General features: G+C 36.1%; 1 protein-coding gene across 16 annotated transcripts in view; it reads left to right on the plus strand.

Moving 5' to 3' along the window:
• The first annotated feature begins 2,324 nt into the window (after positions 1-2,324).
• Csnk1g3 (casein kinase 1 gamma 3) overlaps positions 2,325-17,847 on the plus strand; it is a 112,594-nt gene continuing 97,071 nt past the window's right edge. For 11 of the 16 annotated variants that reach the window (XM_004854471.4, XM_004854477.4, XM_013075746.3 and 8 more), the window contains exon 1: positions 2,325-2,464. The gene's annotated coding sequence lies outside the window, so the exon portion shown is untranslated. Of the gene's footprint in view, positions 2,465-2,987; positions 3,012-7,422; positions 7,502-13,978; positions 14,085-17,847 lie in introns of those variants that run through there. The other 5 variants (XM_013075745.3, XM_087180521.1, XM_021266265.2 and 2 more) reach the window with 5 other exon arrangements.

The following is a 17,847-nucleotide window of genomic DNA, read 5'->3' on the forward strand; positions in this document are numbered from 1 at the left end:
AAACATCCAGTATGTTATAAAAGACTGTGACTGCATGAACACGTAAGATTTATGCTAAACTGGCACTGCGAAAAATAATAGAATATAAACACTCGAAGACTAACAATGCTAGGAAATGGGGTAACACAACGAATGAACTGTATTTATGATACAGCATATGGAAAAAATCTGAACTGTCTGCTTATGTTGAGACATTGTGCTATAAAACAATGAGTTTTAGTCAAAATGCCTATAGCTTGGCGTTTCCTTCATTCATATAAACTGTTTTCACATGGTCTATTTTTTTCTTACAATAGAATGACTGAAAATTTCATTGCTTCCTACCTATGTTACTTGCCAATTTTTATCTATAGGAGTTTCTAGGACAAATTTTAATCAAAATCTTTATTAAAATGTTAAAAATATAAACATATTCATTTCTAATTTTAAAATGATTTTATCATATTTTTATATTTCTTTAATGTTTACCAAAACTTAGAAGTGTTGGTATCCTTTACTTAAAGTGTATTTTTTTTTTTTTTTTTTTTGTACCGGGGATCGAATTTGGGACCTTGTGCTTGCAAGGCAGGTGGCAGAACCACCGAACTAAATAAATCCCTGGCCCTATTTTCTTCTTCTTTTTTGGGGGGTAGTGAGTACAAAATGCTTTGGTGGGAATTGAGGACAATATTTAAACGTTCGTGAATTTTATGAAAGTGTTTTCTATATTGCAGACGTTTCTTCTCCATTTAGCGAGACTGGCTTAATTTTGTGTCCTGGATGGTACTGGGTCCTGGGACAGATCACAGACTCTGAGGGATGTCATCTGATTAGGCACAGTTGCTCTAACATTGAGCAATATCCCCAGACCCCTTAGCTGCTTTTTACCATTACTCTTCCAAAGCTGGTAAACCAGTCACTTCTTGACCTTCTCCTTTGGGAAACAGCATGAGGAGAGTGGTAAAAGATTCAGTCATACTACAAAATACAAAGAGAAAGAGCATCTTTCCTTACTAACTTCCCCTCTGAAGGGAACACACAATCCTGGCAAGGCAGGGAGGAAATATAAAATCAATCCTTAATTATTTTAAAATGCATTTTTTTCACTGGAGCTTTTTAAGAGAAGTAAGGAAAAATATATCAAACACTCAAATCTCTTTTAACAGTGAGTGTATCAACAAAATAAAAATTATACAAAAATGAGTATCTTTAAGCAGTGCTAGGCATGAAATTTTCTTGGTGCACACCATAATGTCTAACTTTTGAAAGAACTTCAGGTATAAGAATAACAATTTAAATAATTATACCTTTAGAGTCCTCTATAATGCCTTCATGGCGCATCAGTTTTCACAGAGGTCTTCCAAAATGACATTTCTCCATCTCAGTTATCAACTAGAGGAGGAAGGAATGTAATATTCTGCTTTCTATGTGGGCTGAGTGGAGTCAGAAAATATCAATTCCATTAAACTCTATAACTTAATTACTTGAGCCATGTTTAGCCTCTTAAAATTCCAGGAGGTTCATTCGAAAAATTGGGATACTACCTACTACACTATATAGATTACCTCACCTCACACTGGCGTTCTTCACAGACAGCAAACGAGATGCAAATCGGTGCTACAATTAGTTTTTCTAAGCACTTGAAACCCTGATATAGCACAGTGGTCAGAAAAAAGTAGGAGAAAATGTCAACTAGTGATGTCATCCTTCCAGACCCGGCCCTAAGATTCCCTGGTGCCTGGAGTGCACCTGAGCAAGAAAGCGTGGGCACCTTGACTTGGGGCAAACGGCGCCCTTAAGGCTTTGTGCTTACTGAATTTTTAGTAGCTCTTTTAACACACCGAAACGTTGTCTTCCAGCTCTCTCCGTAGACTCACAGACTCACCCAGAGAAACATACTTGCATTTACACCTCAAGAGCCGCTCGAGGGAAGGCGGGGACGAGGCGTGGCTTAGCTTTTATAGGCCGTGCCAGCCAGCTAGCGCGCTGCCTCCCTTCCTATTGGCGATCCAACCAATCCAAGCAGGTTAGTGTAATCTTCGGCTCTGCTCGGCTCTTTTCGTGGACTCGGGCAGCGCTGGGGCCACCGCCGCAGCTGCCGCTAGAGCGACGCTTTCCTTTTTAATTTTTTTCCATGTGTTCACTTCCGGGTCCAGCGCCGATCCGGATGCTCGAGGCCGAAGGATGTTTGACCTCCGGATAACTGAGGCGCCGCTGTGCATTCATTCCTGGCTGCATCGGTGGCGACAGCAGCGGCCCCGGCGGCGACTCTCTGGCCAGCGGCGGCGGTAGAAGGCCCCGGAAGCAGAGTGGAGACTGAGTTCGGGCTGGCGCGCTTCTCTCCCGTCTCGCCTTCTCGGCCTGTTCGCTCCCTCGCGCGACTGCTCCCCTCCTCGGCCGCCGCGGGCGGGATGCGCCGCTGCCCCGCCGCTGACTGACTGACTGACGGACGGGCGGGACGGACCCGCCGGGCCGCGCCTCTGAGGTGAGCGCCCTCCGCGGGGCTCGGCGGCCCGGCCCGCGCTGGTCTGCGCGCTGCTCCCGCAGGCTGCGTGGGCCGGGGCGGCGGGAGGGCCGGCGGGCCGGGGCCGCTGTTCGCGGCGCGTGGGGCCCGGGAGGGGCGGCCCGCGGCCCTCGGCCCTCGGCCCTCGGCCCTCGGCCCTCGAGGGTGTGCCCCGTACCCTCTGAGCGCGGCCTGGGCGGCGCGGCGGGGCTGCCGGGCGGCGCCGGGCTCGGCTTCCAGTCCGGCGCTTGTTCTGAGGGGCCGAGGGTTCGCCTCGGAACTTAACCGGGGCTGTGATCACAGGCGTCAGTTACTGTGCTGGCTGCTGTTACGAGCTGCTGCCGGGTTGTTTAGCCCAGGGGCTGGGCGAGGGGCACCGAGAGTCGGTGTTTCGGTCTGCAGCCTCCACGGTTTTGTCAGCAGTGCGGTGATGGAGGGGTGTGCTCGTGTGGTAAGGGTAGTTAGGCCTGTGTTGCGACCATTCCAGTTTTCCCACCTCACGTGTCAGGGAAGGAAGGAAAGTTAATGGGTGAGTGAGTGTGTGTGTTTGTGTGTGTGTGTGTGTGTGTGTGACAGCTACTATTGCTGTACTGTGCAGATTAGTTTTAACTCTGTTGTAATGAGTACACAGGCTGTTCAGTCAGCGGACCCTTTAAACCTTGTTAGAAAATCTACTTAATTTTTAATAAATTAAGAAAACAAGTCTTTTATTTCTTTTATTCTTGCAGTTTTTGTGATTATGAGTGACATTTGATCATAGCGATAATTGAACTGTAAGATGGAATATTTTGAAATTAAAAACATTCAGTTTTTAAAACCATGTTTCTTTGAAGGAAATTGGCTTTCCTTATATATGACTACATGGTGGAAGAAAAATATCACGCAGATTAAAAGCATAATTCAGAATTAGACGTGAGACTGGTTCAAGAAAATTTCCACCAAAAAATTATTATTGGCACCTTTTTTTTTTTAAAAAAAGAGATGTACTTATAGTGTTTTGTAATTATTTCTAAATTTTGCTTCAACTGTATCCTGAGCTAAATTATCTTCATTTTTTGTGTATGTTATCCTTAATAGTTGCACAAAAGATGAAAATTGTATGTATAGGAATTGGAAGAAAGGTGTCAAATACATTATATGGCTTTGGTATAAATTCTTAATAGAATGGATAGATAACTTTTGCTTTAAGTGAATTTGCATTTCTGAATCTGCAGTAGGTAGTACTTAATAGAATAGGGCACAGAAAGGTTCATTTTGATGTTGATATAGATGAGACTTTGGGGGGGGGATCTTGAGGAATGATTATTCTTACTGATTTATCATGCTCATTGACCTCTTCTGCCATTTGTCAACTTAAAAATTAATGAAATTATGTAATTATTGACATTTTTATTATTAGCTTGTAAGCATTAACACTATTTTAACAAACATGAAAATCATTTATTCCTTAAAAGTAAAGTGCTGGGATGGAATGAAGAAATAATTTATTTCAACCAGTGCCTTTTCTATATGTAATTTATCTTTGCCATGTGGAGATATTGGAAAAGTGGGCAGAATATAAAGATGAATGAGACTCAGTAGCTGCCTTGAAGGGTGAAGCAGGCATGCGCAGAAATAATTGCAACACCAAATTCTTGTGGATTTTAGTAGAGATGCATGGAAGCATGAAGTGTGTGTGTGTGTGTAAGATAGTAATTTTTGACTAAGGAATTGTGAATGAGTACAGAGCTGGTAACACTCCATCTGAGTCTTAAAATATTTTAATAGCCAAAATGGGATCTGAGGGCAATACTTTTCTAGTCGAAGGGAGTACTCTGAGCACAGGCATGTGGTTGGATATTACAGGACCTGTTGAGCTGGACATAAGGATGCTGTACCAGGAGGTCCTTGTGGAAGAGGAAGCTGTGAAAGTAGGTGGAGATCAGGCCTTGGAAGTCCAGAATGCCTTGGCTTGAAAAATGGGTCAGTTTGAGGTGCGAAGGTCCAAACGTGTATGTTCTTTGCTGACGTTAGGTAATCAAACAGGAATAGCAAGTTTAAGGAAACAAATTTTATCAAAAATAGTCAACTTGCCGTCTTTTATGTTACTGAAAAGTAGAAAAGTATATGAACTAAAACAGTTTAAATATGGCTTTGTTATATTTTTGTACTTGCTTTTGAATGTGGGTGTGCCGGGTAATCTGGTAATTGGTTTTACATGAAATGAATCCAGACTGTAAAAATGTGACTCAGGAACAAATGGGACGCTCTCCAATAATTTCTTTGTGTTCCCTCTGATCCATCCTGCAATCTCCTCTGTACTGGGAATACACCATTATTATGGTGTAGTTTTTGCTTCATATTTTTCCCCCCCAGAATGGGATAAGTGGTAGTTTCCTTTCAAAGGGCTTCCCCTAACAATGTATTAAACTAAGTAAAAAGAATACTGAAATGTAAAATAAAACAAATGAAAGGTCATGGGATAGTTCTATTACTGTTAATACATTTGAGGGTGAGATTTGTTGTGATAAAGTGAAATGTAAAGACTTTCTAATAAAGAGCATTCACTGTAACAGTGGAATGATAACATGAGACATGTCCACAGTTCCAGATAAATATGTATGAGGATTTTGGTTATGTTAAATGACAGATGACCCTAAAATAATTTAACCCCTAGCTTAATCATTATCAAAGAATTGCTCAGAAAACTACTACCCTCACAACTTCAGTTTCTGAGTACATGAAGAATCTTAAAGGAAGTTTTTTTTCTTCTAATTATTTCCCACTTAGCATTCAGAATTGTAACTGAATTTGTGTTACATTGAACTTTCTCAAAACCGCAGAATCTGTTATAATCTACTCTGTACAGAGACTATAAATGATAATTTTAGGACAACTGTGAATTAGATGGTGTGACTCCCATTTTTGAGAGCAAGAAATATTCTTCTGGCGTGTAACATGTTGAAGATACTTATCTTGGGCGTAGGACAATATGTATTTGAATCAGCTTTTTCTTTTGTCTTACTTTATAGTCTTAAACCCAGTCTCCCCCCAACTTTCCATCTTTCTGTTGTTTCTCAAGCACTTAGCACACAGTGGTATTATTTGATCCTGTTTATATGTGTGTGTGTGTCTATTCAAGATGTCATTTCTTCAGAAGTAGAAGTTTTTTGGGTATCTTTTTTTCTAATTGTAGAGATTCTATAGTACAGACACTGTGGCACTTGTATTTTAAGCTGTCTCAGCATTACCTCTGTCCTGACCTATGGGACAGAATCATACTTGAAATTTTTAATGTGTAGAAATCAAGTATATATGATCCATTAATGTGAAGTGACTTTGGCACAGTCCCGAGCTAACTCAGAAAATGTGGAATAAAGGAGTTATATGTGGGGATAGATAATTTTTAGAGACACATTGGAAGCTGTTTTAGACTTTTTCTAGTCACTTTCTCAAGGGTGGAATTTAGAAACTCTGAATGTTGGAATTCCCTCCTATTATGGAAGCTAAGGCAGGTATGTACTGATCAGTTTTTTGACTATAGTAAGTGATCAGTTTTATTGTTCTCCTCTACGCCCTGCTTATCATCTTAGAATTTTTTTTGGTACCCGGGATCGAACTCTGGTCCTTGTGTTTGCACAGTAGGCAGCAAAACCACTGAGGTAAATCCCCAGCCCAACATCTTAGAATTTTTGCCAAAGAACTTGAAGTGTTTATGTTTGGGGGATCAGATAAACTTTTTGTCATTTTCTTTAAGAATGATATATCAGTTACAATTAATGAAAATATGGCTAATTCATCCCCACTTTAAAAATAACTTTTAATGGAATACTTTTTTCTTAAATTTTAAATCTTTGTCTATAGTGTTAATGTTATATTTGAAGTTGTATTCAAATTAGTTTATTTATTTAGATGATTTTGTGTTACCTGGAAATACTTTCTTTAGCTGATAGCAACACACATGCACGCATACACATGTGTGTACATACACACAGAGAGTGAAAGAGAAATATTTCTGCTATTATGTTCTTCATCAAACTTCAGAAAATACATATAAAGTCCCAAGGTATGATGCTGTATAAGATTTTCCTGCACTTCAAAAGTTGCTGATATGCATGAATTACTAGAGAGTTGATTTGTGGGTAGAAAAACCAGATTATTGGGAAGGGCCTATCACAGAATGTCTTTTTTTGTTTTTTCCCTCTGGTACTGGGGATCAAACTCAGGACCTTGTATTTGCGAGGCAGGCGCGGTGCCACTGAGTTAAATCTATGGCCCCAGAATGTCTTTTATATTGACCTCTCCTTTACCCACTCATGACATTAAATGATACTCTTCATTCTGTGGAATTAACTGACTAATGCCCGTGTTACATTGAGTGATAGTAGACTGTTTTCTACCTTGCTCTTGAACGTTTTTCCCACTAGTTATTGTGCCCAAGAATCATTTGTGTTTGTACTTGACAAACTGTTAATGGCAGTTATACTTGATGTTGTATTTACATAATTCAATAAAGTATTATTCAGTTAACTCTGAAGACAAAAAGGCATATTTGTATAAGAACCAGCAGACTACTTTCAAGACATAAGAATGGCTTAAATTCAGTTACAATTAAGTAGGTGAGGGTGAGATGATCTTTTTTTTGCGGGGGTGGTGGTGAGATTGTCTTAAGTGATTGAAAGCAAAAAGCCCCAAACAATCTAAAAAAGATTCTGTAATAAGATTGCTTTTCAGGTATTTGTGTAATTTCTTTCCATGGTTAAGAAACTGGAAATATTTAAGAAGCTAGAAAATTTTTGCAAGAAAAATAAAGCAGCACTCTCATCAGTAGACTCATACCTTGACCTTGCAGTATGAGATTGCTTTGTGAATGTATCTTATTTTGTTCTAGTTTCTATGTTCAGGATGGGTAGTTTTGCTTTTTTGGTGGTGGTTTTATTTTTGTTATTTATTTTTATTTTTTTGAGACCTTGTGTATTCCAGGCTGTCCATGAACTCTCCATCCTCTGGCTTGGCCTTTCTTGAATGCTGAGATTACAGGTATGCACTACTAGGGCTGGCTTACGGTATGGAGATTTTCAAAACAATTTCCTTTTTAATCTAATTTAAGAACTTGATTAACAGTTGTATATTAAAGAGGAGTCTCCTAAAATATTATCTTTCCTAGCTTGCTTTTTCAGTTATTTTTTATTAGTACATGTTTGCATTACATAATGATTACATTTGTTGTGTGCTGTTGGTACACGTGCCTAACAGATCTCAATACTTTTTTCATCCCCTTTCCCTCCCCTTCCTTCTCCTCCCTCTATCTCTTGATCCCCTTACCATTTGAAAAAGATCTCTCTACTTCCCATTTTTTATCTTTTATTTTGCTCTTTACTTTTTAGGTTTCTCTTATAGGATAAATGATGCCAGTTTTTTAATTGACTAATTTTGAGTCTGTAAAATAAGTTATCTAAGAGTATATACATTTTTCCCATTAAACTCATAAAGCTAATTTCAGGTAAAAAATTTGTATGTATTTAAATTTGTTTCTAGTTGCTCCCTTCCCTCCTTGTTAAAAATTTGCCCATAGCTTTGGTCTCAATAGATTACTTTGATTCTTATACCAAGAGGAGAAAGCGCATTGAGGATATTACACTTTGTTAGACAGATTTTGAATTAAGGAGTCTAAGTGTGATGAGAGGAAAGGATGGCTTTTACCTATTTTGAGAGTAGGAAAAAAGATAGTGGGGAGATAGGGAAACATGGGAGAATCACAGAATTTTAGAATAGAAATGAGTCAGGAAGTTTAAAAGAGATGCTCAAGTTGCACACATGAATGGCAACACTTTTATCCTAATTACTAGTGTACTGTACTTTTGGACCAAGAAGTGGGAGGCCATAAAAGGATTTGTCTACACTGCAGATTTGCTCGGGACTATGCTTAGTCAGCCAACCATTTTAATACAGATATCTGTTTTATTAGGCTTTGGAAAAATTTGAGCTCTCTCTCTCTTCCCTCTTTCTCTCTCTGTAAAACAAACAAGCAAACATTTTTCATTTTCCCTTGAGTGAAAAACAATAGAAACACATTAAATAATCTCAAACCTGGCCTGCTTAGTCAAAAGAGCAGCAGAATGAGTGTTTAGAACAATTTATATACTTATGTTTTTAAGAAAATCATCTTAAACATTTTTTTACTCTCAATGTATGTAAAGAAAAGGAATTTATTAGTGACAGTGAACCTATGGCACACGTGCCACAATGGGCTTTTGGTATCATTAAAAGCTCTAAAAGGTTTGCCATCACTGGAGTATATGTATATATACATATATATTATAGATACATGTATGTATGGTTATACATACATAATATGTTAATGACATAAATGGAGGATGTGAAATGATTATGTTTATGCTTTTTATACTTCTCTGTATTTGGGTTTTCAACAATGCATTATTACTCCCATCAAAAATAATAATTTATTTTGTGGAAAGTAATTAGAATCTTAGGGGTGGGGAGAATGTTTCTACCACCTTAGATTTTTGCCATACAATTCTACTTTCATTGTGTATCACCTTCAATAAAATGTCTCAAATGCATTGATACTTTGTAATTTTCTTTATTTTAAAGACTGAATTTATTAAAATTATTTACCTTAAACATTTAAGGTGATATTGGCCATATGATACCTTTTGGTACAAATTTACTTTGTAAAAATAATGAACTTCTGGATATTTTCAAGTTACTAATTGTGTTATCTGTTTTTCAAATGTGTTTGGTTTTAACTTCAGGTAGTGTACTAGACAGTGTATTAGTGATATATTAAGAGTTAAAATTCTGTCCAGAATATCTTTTAGTGAAAAGAGAAGTGAAAATTTTGTCTTACACCAAGTTTGTATCATGTTTATTTTTTATTTCTGTGAAATACTTACTCTAGCAATGAACTGGATTTTTAAGTGGCAGTCAAATATATTATGTAATGTAATGGAGAGAAGAGAGAAACTTCACAGCATTCCACTGATCTTATGGAGTGCAAATACATGGCTTCAGATCTTTTTAATAAAATTCTAATTTAGGGTGCGAAAGTAACCTGGCATCATTTTGTAGGTGAAGCTAGTAGGTATCCATTGTAGGTTGCATTTGAAAAACCTGATATTTATAGGTGTGAATTTTTATAAAATATTATTTTTGTATGTTTATGCCAGGGAACAGAAAACAGTATGACTTCATGACTTCTCTTACCCCAAATATGAAAATTTAAAGATGTGAAATCTTGTGATAACACCTTTCATTTAAGGAAATGGTAGATTGTTTACTTAGTTCTTTTCACGTAATACCTCATGTAATATAGGTATTAGGATATGTTGTGTCTAATGTAGTTAGACAGTCTCATATAATTGAGATTCTGCAAGGTAAAGTATCAAAATGTAATCAGTTTTTTAAAATCATACTTCTGAATATTTTCTGATATTCTATAGAAGATTGATTTCCTGGAATGTGTATTATATGTTTGCTTATTATTGAAGCAAACCTTGCTAACGTACTAATGAAAAAAAAATCTTGAGTATTTGAGAATGAGAATATCAAATAAATGAAAATGAATTTTACTATAGTAACTTGTTTAAAAAGTTCAAATAAAAAATTAGGTTTTTTTCCTATGATAAGAAGTAAAGGAGAGAAGAAAAATGGACAGTTTTAACAATAGTCGTTGCATTTTTGACTGTAAGGTGGAGAATGCCAGTGCTTTCATAGATGAGAAAAGAAAACGATTTGTAGAGAATGCTGTTTGTACCAATGGTTCTTAGCCCAAATTTCTGTTGAGATGTTAAAAAAAAAAAAGGACATGTTGGAATCTTACCCATGCAATGACATATTTTAGGATTTCTATAAAGCTATCATAGTTTGATACAGAAATGAAAATAACTGATTTCCCTTTTCCTTTATATGTACCTCTTAGCTCTTAGCTCTTTTTTAAAAAAATGACTTCCATTTTTAATCTGTCTTTTAAAATTTGGCATGAGGTGTAAAGATGACACAAAAAGAATCTATAGAAAATATTAGCCAGAAGACAGGTAAAAAAATGACTTCTTATAGCTTTATACCTACCATACTAAGAGGCCATTATATTTATTGCATAATAGCAATTTTTGGTAAGTGTAGCACCAAGTTGGAACATTTTAAAGTTTGTTAAAGGGAAATTTATCAATAAATTAAATCAAGGTGTCTCTGGAAATCTTGAGACATAAGTGATAAAAACAAACATATCTTTTAAAGTTACTATACATTATAAGAAGGCAATAAATGATTCTAACACAAAACTATTCATTTTAGGCTAGAAGTATAATACTTACAACATGATTGAGTTGTTTTTTCATGGACCATCAAGACAGAAGGGACCTTAATGGTTATTTAGTAGAACTGCACTTCTTTACTCTCTCTTTTTTTTTTTTTGGTACCTGGGATCAAACTTTGGACCTTGAGCTTGTGCAGCAGGTGCTGGAACCACTGAGCTAAATCCTCTGCCTTTTACTCTCTTTTATACCATTGTTGACTAGGACCCACCTCTGTGCTTCCCTCAGTGGAAATATTTTATTACCGCAGTAGTAGTATGTTGTTGTATATTGCTTATATTGTGTATAGTCAGTAAATATATACATATAAATACACTATGATAATAGAGTTTATAGGCTTACTTTATATTTATGACAAATTGAAGTCCTTTTTTTGACTCATTTGATGTTGCTTCCTGGGTCAGGAACATCTTTATCAATTATAGCATTTTTCCTCAAACAAAATGGGAGCAGTCCATTTTATGATGAGTTCAATATTTTCAATTCATTAGATGTTCTTTTGCCTGGTGGCAAGTTTGGATTTGACAGTTCTTCTACAAATTGCAAGGGTTAGGTTTCTTTCTTTTTGTACCAGGGATTGAACGCAGGACCTTGCATTTGCACGGCACACACAATGCCACTGAGCTCAATCCCCAGCAGGGTTAGATTTCTGAAAACTGCCCTGATAAGAGGATTTGTAGTAGAGAGATTTAACATTGTATAAGATTAAGAGGACATGTTATTTGTAAACCTATGCAATTCTTTGAGAATTACTTTGGGTTCACCAAGACACCACAAAAAGAAAATCAGCACATAATAATAAGTAATGAGTAGTGTTCTATAAGACCATAACTTAGCAATAATTCTGATATCCAAAATGCTTTTGAAAATCAGAGGTTACTTTTGTATATTTGGGACAATTAATTTTTTCACAAAAGCTGTTCTGAAACATGCAGGAATAGCAAGTGTTTGAATTGCGATATGCTGTCCCAAACTTCTCTGTACTGTGCCAGCCTTCACTAGAGGTTTATTCGTACTCATCAAGACATGTTTGACTACAAGAACTTTGGGAAAGGAACTGTAATTTGCATGTACCCCTAAAATAGAAACTACTCAACATCTCACTTCTCTGAAATAAGTGTTTTATTTTAGTAAGAAGCTAGTAATTTATTAATTTAGGCTTTTCTTTTTCTTGTAAGCATTTATTTGAATCCGCATTAGTTTCTTTAATAGTTATTGCAAAGCTTTCATTCTTTCATTCTTTCACTGTTACTAACTTATTAACGCTGACTCTGTGGGTTCTGCTAAGGTCCTGGAAGGATAATATAATTAGGATGCTTAGGATGGAAAATGTTTCAGGTAATTTTGCCATAGTTGAGTATTCTTCAAGTGTCCTCTTTAGTTCTTGGGGTTATGTAATTTTATGTCTGCACATAATAGCTTCATGCCAGAACACCTGCAGGCAGCCCTCTTTTTACATATCTTGGCTTCCTTTTTTTTGACAGAAGCAGGGGTGTGGTTATACTCCTGTTTTAGTTTCCTTGAACTTCCTTAATTTGATTTCAAGACTTCATTGCAGAAATCTTTGTACCTACTATGGCTTTTTTTTTCTTCAGTTCATATTCCCTATCTATACTATCACCTCTGGTCCGCTTCACCCAATAAAATTCCTCAAGAACAAAATCTTATAATCATGATATTCTATACCAGAAAGAGTTTTTGCTTGCTGGAAAGGTAACAGAAACACATCTACATGGGATGCACAGTATTTCCCTAAGAGAAACTTGTCATTGGGGAGTGATTATTATTCTGCTTGTGAGTGATGGTGTACTGTGTCTACAAACGCTTTGCTTCCCCCCCCCCCCCGCCCTTAAACATTGAAGGATACTGGGATAGTGAGCACTCGTTTTACATGCTTTGTCAGCTGTATGTGGTTTTTTCCCCCCTGGTGCTGGGGTCCAAACCCAGGGCCTTGTGCATGACAGGCAAACTCTCTACCACTGAACTACATCCCCAGAATATTGGGTGTGGTTTTTTTTTTTTTTTTGGTACTGGGAATCGAACTCTGGACCTTGTGCTTGTGGGACAGGTGGTGGAACCACTGAGCTAAATCCCCAGCCCTCAGCTGTGTTTTGGAATTCACTAAGACACCAAGCCCTCTAAAGTGTAGATCTTCTTGGGAGAATGTGAACCTCCTAGTTGTTCCTCTCCATATCGAAGATAAAAATTTGAACATACATGATAATGTTAAATGCACTTGCTGTGTGCTCAGAAATTACTGTAATTTTGTTGTAGTACATATACTTTATATTAGTGCTTGTTTAAACTGTGTGATGTCAAAGACTATGCTTGCCTTCTTTGCCATATATATTTACTGTGTTTGGCATATAATAGGCCTCTAATGGTCATGTATTTGTTGGAGGAATAGATTATTTCTTTTTTTTTTTTTTTTTTTTTTTGATACCGGAGATCGAACTCAGGACCTTGCGCTTTCGAAGCAGGTGGTGGCACCACTGAGCTAAATCCCCAGCCCTAGATTATTCTTTTTTATTAGGGAGAAGTGTAACATGGAAGAAGCTTGGTTAAATGCCTCCTGAGTTACCAAACTCATTCCAAACCAGTTTACTTTACATTGTCACAGTTGATGAGACAAATCTCAAACAAGTAAATTGGCCCAGATTTAAATAAAACAATAAATGTAAGCATCTGACTTAGTCACTCAGCCTTAAAAGTAGAAATAAAAAGGCAGAAATTGAAATAAAATGCATTTATTGGCTAGTCAGAAAATGGGAGAGGTTAAATGTGTTTATAGGCTAGTGAAAAAATATTCCTTTTTTTGAGCATCTCAATTACATGTTTTTAATGTTAGTTTTTCCTTTTAGTTCAACTTTTAAATTTACATACACTAAAATTCACTCTTCCCACAATCAAAATATAAAACAATTTCATCACCACCACCTCCAAATTCTGTTATGCTACCTACTCCTTTGTAGTCAGCCTTTTTGCTACTCCTAGCCCCTAACAACCACCAGTATGTTTTCTCTTCTATAATTTTGGCTCTTCCAGAGTACCATGTAAATTGAATCCTGTGATACAGCATACATAGCTTCTTGAATTTGGTTGAATTTTACATTGCTGAGTGCATTTGCAATCCATCCATATTATAGCTTGTAACAGTACTTTCTTTTTACTGTGTTCCAAGGTATGGATGTACCTCAACATATTTACCATTTACCAGTCAAAACACACTTTTCCTGTTTGTGGCAGTTATGAATAAAGCTGCCACATAATATTTCCATTTCTCATAGGTAAGTTCCTAGAATTGGAATTTGTGGGTCATAAAGCAAATGTTTGTTTAATTTTATAAAAAACTACCAGATTGTTACCTAAGCAGCTGTACTGTTTTCATATTCCACTAGCAATATAGAAAAACTTCAGTAGAAGTTCTTCTAACTTAAATGGGTTATATCGAATTACTTTAGTTTGTTACTTTGATTGCACACCAGCAGTATCATGAAATAACATTGTAATTGTGAGTATGATATTTATATTTGTATAGAACTGTCATTTAGGGAATGATTTAGGGGTAGCCTGACATTTCAGTGAATGAAATCTTCAGTGTGCTGTGGAACTATTCTTTCTTATTCAAGTAATATAGCAGTGACCTCTGTAAGAAAAATTAGGCTCTTAATCCCTGGTACTGAAATTGAGATTTTGGGTACATTTGTATAACTTCTCTGTTTCTGTCTTTAAGCCCCCATACTTCCTTTGGGCTGGACAGAAGGAAATATTATCTCTGGACAAGTAGGTGTACTTTCTGCTTGTTCTGTCACTCACATATTTCATTCTAAAATTTTGTAGTTAACTTGACTGTAATTTATGAACATACTACTAATTTATATTTTTTTCTGTGATGAGAGTTGAGAATATTAGCTTTGTAATTAAAATACACAATCATGAATACCCTCAAATGAACCTTTCAAATTTGTAACCATTGCCGACTCTAGGCTGTTATTTGTAGTTATTTATTTTTTTAAATTAGGAAATAAGCACTGTAGTTAAGAAAGAATACAACTATGGGCCAGGGATTTAGCTCAGTGGTGCCACCGCCTGCCTTGCAAGCAATTCGATCCCTGGTACCAAAAAAAAAACCAAAAAGTGAAAGAATAACTTTGTTAGGAGAATAAAATGTGATATAGTCACTGACCTTTCTGAATGTACTTTCTCATTTATTTGTATTATGGGGAATTGCCTGTTAAATTAGAAGATTGAAGCATACCCTTTGTATCAAAATATAATTTTTAGTTTTCTCAGTGTTTTCTAACCATATTCAAATCTTCTCTGGAATTCAGGGTTCTCACTGAAGATTTGTTATAAAATATGCTGTTAAACAGAGATGTCTACAGATTTATTGATGAATTATAAAGTTTTTTTGCCATTATCTGTCATATTTTTCACCTCAGTTTTTCGTCTTGTCAATTTGATTTTTAATGTAAGCTCATCAGAATTATTATAAAATAAAAGTAAACAGACTCAAGTGGCTTTTAGGGGTTTCATTATTGTTTAGTGAAGACAGTGGGCAGTTTGTGACTTTCTTTAATCATTTCTTCTGAGTTAACACTATGTTTTGGAAAGTTGAAATTATAGTGTGAATGACCTTTGGTTTATGACCTGTTATTGCATTTTCATCTCTTAGACCTATAAATTGCCACCATGTTTTTATTCTTTTATTCTTTTAATTGAAAAGATGACTATATAAATTAATGTTTCTAAATTTCATTGGTGGCCATTAGAAAAGTACAAATTAAAACAACACTAAAATTCCATCTTACCCCAGAAAGAATGGCCATTATCAAGAAATAAAATAAAACAGATGCTGGCGAGGTTGCAGGGAAGAAAGAAACCTTCATCATTGGTGGAAATGTAAACTAATACAACCACTATGGAAATCAGTATGGAGATTCCTCAAAAAATTAAAAATAGAAATTCCATTTCACCTAGCTTTTTCCCCTTATAAGTATATTTTCCTGAAAGAGTTCAAGGCATCATATTATAGTGATATGTGGATATTCATGTTTGTAGTAGCACAATTTATGATAGCTAAATCTTGGAAGCCGCCAACATATCTGTCAAAAGAGGAATAGATAAAGAAAATGTGGTACTTAAACAGTGGAGTAGTACTCTGCTATAAAGAAAGATAAATGAGTCATTTGTAGGACAGTGCGTGCACCTTGACACTGTAATGTTAAGTGGATAAATCAGACACCCAAGCTTAAATATCACATGATTTCTCTTACATGAGAAACCCGAATTATAGACAACAAAGTAAAATATAGATAATAGTAAGTAGGGAGATAGATCATTCTCAAATGAGAAGAGATCAAGAGATGGAAGGAGGGGGGAGGATGGGAAGTGGAAGAGGTTGAAAAAAAGAATTAAGATGTGTTAGGCACATGTACCAACTCCACACAACGAATGTAAACAACTATAGAATATAAACGTACTAATAAAAATTTAAAAACAAGAAAAAGTAAATTTCTAAGAATTTCTCATTCGTGGTTCATATCATAAACCTTTAGTCGGTGTTGTGTCCTATATATTATAATAATTACTGGAGCGATAGAGTTGAATAAAATGTAATCCCTGCCTTTGATATCAGATTCAAAAGCTCTACTATTTCATGTTAAATTAAGGAGTAAAAACATTGTTCCTTATCTTTCCTCAAATTTGGCAGTGAGATGTAGAGATTAGATTCCATTTCAGTTTTTTTTCTTTCATTGGATAGATCAAAGATTTTCTCCTCTGTTGTTAGTAGTCACAGATGATCCTTGCCTAGTTCCATTAATTTATTAGGAGTTGTATAATGGTGATATTTAATTATGCCTTTTCTTGTTGAATTATTACAGGGACTACTTTTAAAGAGAAAGTTCTCCCTTTTTTTTTTTTTTTAATTTCAAACCTTTATTTAAAAAAATTCCTTCATTACAAGCTTAAACTCTGATGATGCCCCCCCAAAATGTTCAAATACAGACTGCAAAGAAAATTTAAAACAGTAATTTTAAAAAGTTGATTCTTATTATTTGTAGATCACATGTTTGCACGTTTATCTGCTTGCTACAATTTATTTGCAACTTCAAAATCAGTACTCTTTATGCTGTCCTACTCAATCACAGACATAACCATATGCAGAGTGGCAAAAATTTTGAGTCATTCTTGTGTGGGAACACTCTGTGTTCTAGCTGAGATTGAATAAGGTGATTCTCTGCTTTTTGTTTTACTTTTTATGGTGCATTTAATGCTTTTTTTTTGTTTTTTTGGTGATTTTTTTTTTTTGTCTAAAATGGCTCCCAAGCTTATGCTGATGTGCTGCCTAGTTTTCCTAAGCTCAAGAAGACTGTAGTAAAAGGCAAAAGTTTTATACGATCTAAGAGAAACCAGAGTATTAGCACAAGAAAATTGTAGTGTGTCTTACAGAAAAAATACATGTGTTGGGCCGCAGATTTGGCTCAGTGGTTTCGCCGCCTGCTGCGCAAGCGGAAGGATCTGAGTTCGATCCCCGGCACCGAAAAACCAAACCAAACCAAAACAAAACCAACGTGTGTTAAGAGCTCTCAGATCAGGCATAAGTTATAATACTGTAAGGTGTTTTTAAACACAGACTTATCTAAAACAATGATATATATTGATTGATCAAAATCTTGTGACCATAGAAGTTAGCAGGAACCTAAACTTGTTTTTTTTTCCTGGAAGCAGTGGTTCCGTGTTTGATTAGTTTTTGTTTGCAGTGACTGTAAAACATAACAGCTGTGAATCATGTGTTTTTAACTTTCTTACGGACCAGAATAACATATAACTTTTAATTAATATGAAGTACACCTCAGAAGTTGTTTGTCATGGAAGTAGGTAGGTAGCTTATGAAGAGGCCTGATGAGACTTTTTGGGAGGCAGGTTCATTGCTGTGTTTCTAGATGTATGTCTGGGACATGGTAAATAATAAATATTTATTGAATGAGAGTAATCCCCAAAATGGAATATGATTTTCCTTGATGGCTTGCAGTTTAAATTTTATAT

This window comes from Heterocephalus glaber, unplaced genomic scaffold, assembly GCF_053883595.1.
Source record: "Heterocephalus glaber isolate CG9 unplaced genomic scaffold, H.glaber_assembly_v1.0 deba00001463, whole genome shotgun sequence".
NCBI lineage: Eukaryota > Metazoa > Chordata > Mammalia > Rodentia > Bathyergidae > Heterocephalus > Heterocephalus glaber.